Genomic DNA, 8,345 nt, shown 5'->3' with positions numbered 1-8,345 from the left:
GTACACCTGGGCCACAATCAGCCCCATCAAAACAGGGTTTAAAAGCATTAAAAAATGGGTTCAATCCATTTCCCTTTTGATATTTATTGGCCCTCAACAGGCCACAACTGGGCAAAATTTAATAATGCTTGTTAAGCACAATAGCAAAAACAAATATATAAACTCATTGTAGTGCAGATAACATAACATATTCACTGAGAAGCAGGCACTGCTGGGATTTGGACCCAGGATCTCCTGTTTACAAGACAGGCGCTTTAACCACTAAGCTACAGCGCCTGTGACAGACACCTCCCAGGTACTTATACCTCTTCGGCAAACTGGCTAGTGGATAGGATTGATGCACCAAACTATTTTTGGGTTGAGAAACGGGAGACATGGAATGACAGCTCCAGCACTTGTTTTTAACAAGCCAGGTCTAGTTAGAGGGATTATATCTCCAACCTGTCCTGGGAACGCCTCAGGATCCCCCAGTCGCTCGGAAAAGGAAAGACGAAGATGGATGGATGGAATCCTGTTCTATAGCTCATTATAGTATGTGTATATATATATATATATAAATATATATATAAAAGGTACAAGCTCTCAAGGAGGTGTTGTGGCATAGTTGGTCAAAGTTCCTGTCTAGTAAACAGGAGATCCTCAGTTCAAATCCCAGTAGCTCCTTGTTGTTGAAGCAATTACCTCAGATTGCATAACCATGTCAACCTAGTCCCAATACTACATATGAAATGCTGGAAGCAAATTAAAAATGTATGTTCCGTTTACACACAAAAACTACATTAACACAGACTTAAGCTAACACATGCAAGTTTAAGCTACAATTTACACCTAGCTCATTCATCAGATTTTGTGGTTCTGTTTATAGAAAGAACATCCTGTTATATCGCGTGATCATACATGAATTTGCGAGATCCCGTGGGTCCTTGTGACTTCATCTGTCAGTCATGGCCTGCCACAAATCAGAATCAAAATCAGAATCAGCTTTGTACGCCAGGTATGACAGACATACCAGGAGCTATGGAACAGCGCCACCACACGTTTTCTCGAAAAGAAAGGAAACAATGCAGACAGCAACAAAATTATATAACAACATAATGCACAAGACAACACACAGTTCATGTGGACACATGAAGGAATGTTTTGAGGTGGCTTGGGAGGGAGTGAGGAACACGTAAATCAAGGCAGTCAGACGGATACGGGGCGGGATGGGGGAGGGAGTGTATGGTGTGTGTGTGAGACATTGAGTTGTGTGTGTGAATATGAGCGTCAGACTGTCTATGTTGTTAAAAGCTCAGTTCATCGGCGTGACCTTGGAGAGATAAGCCAGTGTACAGGACAAGATCAGAGGCCAGCTGCCAGGTTGTTTTCCTGCTCGGGTGAAGGGTGAGTGTGGGGGGGCTGGGGAAATAGCTGATCAATTTCAATCCAAATTTAGCGTGACTCAATGTAATTTGTTCGAATCAATGTTCATCATTCAATTGTTACCGACTTCAGCGTCACGCGAGCATCCAGTTCATGTAATGATTTTGTCAGTCCATCTACCTTTTCTGCCAGTCCGGTGATCACACGAAGCAACTCCACAGACTGGGCCCTGATAGTATCAATCCCCTTCTGCGCTTCGACGGTCCGGTCTGAGATGATGCGAGACAGTTCACTGGACTGGTCAGCCCTTAGATGTAAAACCTTCATCCTCTCAATAACTCCATGTGGGCACTCTTTAAGTTCCCCAGACAGCATATGGGTAAATTTGCTGGCGGCTGTCTTACCAATTTCCGATTGGTCAACGAGACGATGATCAGGAGCCCCACCAACAGAATTCCAATTATCCATATGTCTTCAACGTCTTCCACAGTCAGGACGTCCAGGCAGACCACCAGCCAATCCCCCTAGGAATCGCGAGCATAGCCTGCAGGGAATGTCCCGCTCCCCCGGAGAAGCATGTTTAGGTCAATGTACATAAGATCAAAGCAGGGACATAAGGTCAAAGTGGGGACATAACATCAAAGGGGGGACAAAATCAACTCATGTTGGAAGTGCCCAGGTCAAAACTGAAACACTGGGGTGACCGAGCTTTTTCGGTTTCTGGACCTAAGCTCTGGAATAAGCTGCCCAGTGAGATGCATATCATTACTGACCTGGGTCTTTTTAAATCAAGACTTAAGACGCATCTTTTTAAAGTGGCGTTTGGTACCTAGTAATGTGATGGCACATTTGTATTGATTGTATTGTTTTTATTTTTTTATCTTTTCTTACTTTTCTCATTCATTATTGTAATTTTTGTTAGTGGTGTATTATTGTTTTAAATCTGTGGTTTTATTTGTTGTGAAGCACTTTGGTTAACTTATCGGTTGTTGTAAAGAGCTATATAAATAAAATACATTTACATTTACATTTTACATAAGATCGAAGGGGGACATAACATAAAAGCAGGGAAATAATATGAAAGCAGGGGACATAAGATCAAAAAGGAAAAAGATCAAAGCACAACATATGATCAAAGCAGGACATAAGATCAAAGCGGGGACATAAGATCAAAGCGGGGACATAAGCTCAAAGGGGGGGCATAAGATCAAATCAGGGGACATAAGATCAAAGGGGGACAGACGATGAAACGGGGGACATAAGATCAAAGTGGGGACAAAAGTTTAAAGCAGGGACATAAGGTCAAAGCAGGGACATAAGATCAAAGCAGGGTAAAAATCAAAGCAGGGGACATAAGATCAAAAGGGGGACATAAGATCAAAGGGGGGATATAAAATCAAAGCAAGACATAAGATCAAAGCGGGGACATAAGATCAAAGCGGGGAGATAAGATCAAAGGTGGAACATAAGATCAAAGCAGGGACATAAGATCAAAGCAGGGGAGATAACATCAAAGGGGGGACATAAGATCAAATCAGGGGACATAAGATCAAAGGGGGACAGAAGATCAAAGCAGGGGACATAAGATCAAAGGAGGACATAAGATCAAAGCATGGACATAAGGTCAAAGCAGGGACATAATATAAAAGCAGGGACATAATATCAAAGCAGGACATAATATAAAAGCGGGGACATAAGATAAAAGCAGGGAAATAATATGAAAGCAGGAGACATAAGCTCAAAAAGGAAAAAGATCAAAGCACAACATAAGATCAAAGCAGGGGATAAGATCAAAGCTGGGGACATAAGATCAAAAGGGGGACATAAGATCAAAGGGGGGATATAAAATCAAAGCAAGACATAAGATCAAAGCGGGGACATAAGATCAAAGCGGGGAGATAAGATCAAAGGGGGAACATAAGATCAAGCAGGGACATAAGATCAAAGCAGGGAGATAACATCAAAGGGGGGACATAAGATCAAATCAGGGGACATAAGATCAAAGGGGGACAGAAGATCAAAGCAGGGGACATAAGATCAAAGGAGGATATAAGATCAAAGCATGGACATAAGGTCAAAGCATGGACATAAGGTCAAAGCAGGGACATAATATAAAAGCAGGGACATAATATCAAAGCAGGACATAATATAAAAGCGGGGACATAAGATAAAAGCAGGGAAATAATATGAAAGCAGGAGACATAAGCTCAAAAAGGAAAAAGATCAAAGCACAACATAAGATCAAAGCAGGGGATAAGATCAAAGCTGGGGACATAAGATCAAAGCGGGGACATAAAATCAAAGCGGGGACATAAAATCAAAGCGGGACATAAAATCAAAGAAGGACATAAGATCAAAGTGGCGACATAACATCAAAGCAAGGACATATGATCAAAGCAGGACATAAGGTCAAAGTGGGGACATAACATCAAAGCAGGGACATAAGATCAAAGCAGGACATAAGATCAAAGCAGGGTACACAAGATCAAAGCAGGGACATAAGGTCAAAGGAGGACATAAGATCAAAGCATTGAGATAAGGTCAAAGCAGGGACATAATATCAAAGCAGGAAATAAAATCAAAGGGGGAACATAAGATCAAAGGGGGACATAAGCTAAAAGAAGGGAAATAATATGAAAGCAGGGGACGTAACATCAAAGGGGTAACATGAGATTAAAGCAGGGGTATAAGATCAAAGCAAGACATATAATCAAAGCAGGACATAACATCAAAGGGGGGACATAAGATCAAAGGAGGACATAAGAGCAAAGTAGGACATAAGATCAAAGGGGGACATAAGAACAAAGCATGGATATAATATCAAATGGGAACATAAGATCAAAGCATGGACATAAGGTCAAAGCAGGGACATAGGATCAAAGCAGGACAAATATCGAAGCAGGGGACATAAGATCAAAGGGGGGACATAAGATCAAATGGGGGACATAAGATCAAAGGGGGGGGATATAAGATCAAAGCAGGACATAAGATAAAAGAGGGGACATAAGATCAAAGTGGGGAGATAAGATCAAAGCGGGGAGATAAGATCAAAGGGGGAACATAAGATCAAAGCAGGGACAAAAATCAAAGCAGGGGACATAAGATCAAAGGGGGGACATAAGATCAAAGCAGGACATAAGATCAAAGAGGGGACAAAAATCAAAGCAGGGGAAATAAGATCAAAGGGGGGACATAATATCAAATGGGGAACATAAGATCAAAGGGGGGAGATAAGATCAAAGGGGGAACATAAGATCAAAGCAGGGACAAAAATCAAAGCAGGAGACATAAGATCAAAGGGGGGACATAAGATCAAAGCAGGACATAAGATCAAGTGGGGGACATAAGATCAAAGCGGGGAGATAAGATCAAAGCGGGGAGATAAGATCAAAGGGGGAACATAAGATCAAAGCAGGGACATAAGATCAAAGCAGGACTAAAATCAAAGCAGGGGACATAAGGTCAAAGGGGAGATATAAGATCAAAGCAGGACATAAGATCAAAGCGGGGAGATAAGATCAAAGGGGGGACATAAGATCAAAGCAGGGACAAAACATCAAAGCAGGGGACATAACATCAAAGCGGGGACATAAGATCAAAGGAGGACATAAGAACAAAGCATGGATATAATATCAAATGTGCACATAAGATCAAAGCATGGACATAAGGTCAAAGCAGGGGACATAAGATCAAAGGGGGGACACAAGATCAAAGGGGGGGATATAAGATCAAAGCAGGACATAAGATCAAAGCGGGGAGATAAGATCAAAGGGGGAACATAAGATCGAAGGGGGGAAATGAGATCACAGAGGGACATAAGATAAAAGCAGGGAAATAATATGAAAGCAAGGGACATAAGATCAAAAAGGAAAAAGATCAAAGCACGACTTAAGATTAAAGCATGACATAAGATCAAAGCAGGGGACATAAAATCAAAGCAGGACATAAAATCAAAGCCGGACATAAGATCAAAGTGACGACATAACATCAAAGCAAGGACATATGATCAAAGCAGGACATAAGGTCAAAGTGGGGACATAACATCAAAGCAGGGACATAAGATCAAAGCAGGACATAAGTTCAAAGCAGGGTACATAAGATCAAAGCAGGGACATAAGGTCAAAGGAGGACATAAGATCAAAGCATGGACATAAGGTCAAAGCAGGGCACATAAGATCAAATGGGGGACATAAGATCAAAGGGGGGGATATAAGATCAAAGCAGGACATAAGATCAAAGCGGGGAGATAAGACCAAAGCGGGGAGATAAGATCAAAGGGGGAACATAAGATCGAAGGGGGGAAATAAGATCACAGAGGGACATAAGATAAAAGCAGGGAAATAATATGAAAGCAAGGGACATAAGATCAAAAAGGAAAAAGATCAAAGCATGACATAAGATCAAAGCAGGGGACATAAAATCAAAGCAGGACATAAAATCAAAGCCGGACATAAGATCAAAGTGGCGACATAACATCAAAGCAAGGACATATGATCAAAGCAGGACATAAGGTCAAAGTGGGGACATAACATCAAAGCAGGGACATAAGATCAAAGCAGGACATAAGTTCAAAGCAGGGTACATAAGATCAAAGCAGGGACATAAGGTCAAAGGAGGACATAAGATCAAAGCATGGACATAAGATCAAAGCAGGGACATAATATCAAAGCAGGACATAAAATCAAAGGGGGGACATAGGATCAAAGGGGGACATAAGCTAAAAGAAGGGAAATAATATGAAAGCAGGGGACGTAACATCAAAGGGGTAACATAAGATCAAAGCAGGGGTATAAGATCAAAGCAAGACATATAATCAAAGCAGGACATAAGATCAAAGCAGGACATAAGATCAAAAAGGTAAAAATAAAAAGCACGACATAAGATCAAAGAGGGCACATAAGATCTAAGCAGGACATAAGATCAAAGCGGGGAGATGAGATCAAAGAGGGGTGATAAGATCAAAGGGGGGACATAAGATCAAAGCAGGGACAAAACATCAAAGCAGGGGACATAACATCAAAGGGGGGGCATAAGATCAAAGGAGGACATAAGAGCAAAGTAGGACATAAGATCAAAGCAGGACATAAGATCAAAGCGGGGAGATAAGACCAAAGCTGGGAGATAAGATCAAAGGGGGAACATAAGATCAAAGCAGGGACATAAGATCAAAGCAGGGGAGATAACATCAAAGGGGGGACATAAGATCAAAGTAGGACATAAGATCAAAGGGGGGACATAAGATCGAAGGGGGGAAATAAGATCACAGAGGGACATAAGATGAAAGCAGAGAAATAATATGAAAGCAAGGGACATAAGATCAAAAAGGAAAAAGATCAAAGCACGACATAAGATCAAAGCATGACATAAGATCAAAGCAGGGGACATAATATCAATGCAGGACACAAGATCGAAGGGGGGAAATAAGATCACAGAGGGACATAAAATAAAAGTAGGGAAATAATATGAAAGCAGGGGACATAAGATCAAAGGAGGACATAAGATCAAAGGGGGACATAAGATCAAAGCAGGGGACATAACATCAAAGGGGGGACATAAGATCAAAGCGGGGAGATAAGATCAAAGGGGGGACATAAGATCAAAGCAGGGACATAACATCAAAGCAGGGGACATAACATCAAAGGGGGGACATAAGATCAAAGGAGGACATAAGAGCAAAGTAGGACATAAGATCAAAGGGGGACATAAGAACAAAGCAGGGATATAATATCAAAGTGGGGACATAAGATCAAAGCATGGACATAAGGTCAAAGCAGGGACATAAGATCAAAGCAGGACTAAAATCAAAGCAGGGGACATAAGATCAAAGGGGGGACATAAGATCAAATGGGGGATGTGGGAAAATAATACAATGACTGAGGTGGTGATGAACAGGGCACTCAGGAACGGCCACGTAAAAGCTGGCTTACAGTATATACTGAATTAACCAAAGACTAAATAAGAGTGTGTGTATGTGTGACATATTATACATTATGCTTTGCAGCTGGGTTACAGCTAAGGAGGGAGAGAACAGACAGGGCTATCTTAGTCAGATATGCTACAGTGAGCACAGAAGAGGAGATGGTGAGGCCAAGGACACTGAAGTTCAGGACGGTCTGATAACTCAGAGAACAGGACATACCAACTTAGAAGGGAGTGGACATAGCTGTCTTGTGAAGTAAATGATAACTGAAAATAATAGACATGCAAGAAGGGAGAGGCAGAGCAGGGATTGTAACCCAGCAACAGTATAGCTGACCAATCAGGCCCCACAAGGGGAACCAATATAACCCTGAGCACAATATTGTCTAAGTGCCTTTTGGGGGACCTCTGTACTAGACAAGTCTCCATCAGGTCCGTGCACGTGTAACTGCTCGGAAACGCATTTCATCTGTTGACCACAAGAATAAACACTGTGTTAAATTCATCATGGAGTCAGTTGTCAGTTTATAGAAGGATTTCCCCAACAAATTTGGTGACCCCCGACGTGATAACGTAATTGGACAGGGGAATCCAACTGGACCTTGGCATTGTGTCCACGGTCCGGTTCAGCTCAGCCACCGGACTGACATCCCGCAGCCCGTGAAGGGGACTGAGCGGCGATACTGCGACTCGTTGGTGTGATCACTGGGAGCTCTCAACAAAGAGGTAGGCAGAAGCCTGTTTAAAATCAAAATTCTGTTATTGGCTGAAAACTAAATTGATGTGATCACATTTCAACTGTCGTAAGTGTTGTTTTAAGCGAAAAGTATTGATTGAATGTGCTGTAATTAAAGGGATATAAACAGATGAAATGTTGGGGCATGTGATGTGATTAAACAGAGAAAAACAACTAGAGAGTTGTAAGAGAATTGTTGAATAATACGGGTGGCGGTAGGAGAGGAAAAGGGACAAATAGTCAGAGGAAAATACGTCCAGATGGTTGACGAGGTAGGAGACTGCTAAGGAAGATAGTTCAGATGAGTGATTGTGAATTGCCACCCTTG

The 8,345-nt window shown here is 41.9% G+C and overlaps 1 non-coding gene across 1 annotated transcript; it reads right to left on the bottom strand.

The window, feature by feature from the left end:
• Window positions 1-203: 203 nt before the first annotated feature.
• Window positions 204-276, bottom strand: trnat-ugu (transfer RNA threonine (anticodon UGU)). The gene has a single exon. It is a non-coding gene; the product is annotated as a tRNA-Thr (tRNA).
• Between the last annotated feature and the right edge of the window lie 8,069 nt (window positions 277-8,345).

The sequence above is a fragment of the Etheostoma spectabile genome, unplaced genomic scaffold (genome assembly GCF_008692095.1).
Source record: "Etheostoma spectabile isolate EspeVRDwgs_2016 unplaced genomic scaffold, UIUC_Espe_1.0 scaffold00003022, whole genome shotgun sequence".
Lineage (NCBI taxonomy): Eukaryota > Metazoa > Chordata > Actinopteri > Perciformes > Percidae > Etheostoma > Etheostoma spectabile.
Note: the sequence above shows the minus strand (reverse complement) of the source record. Positions and strands in the feature narration are given on the sequence as shown.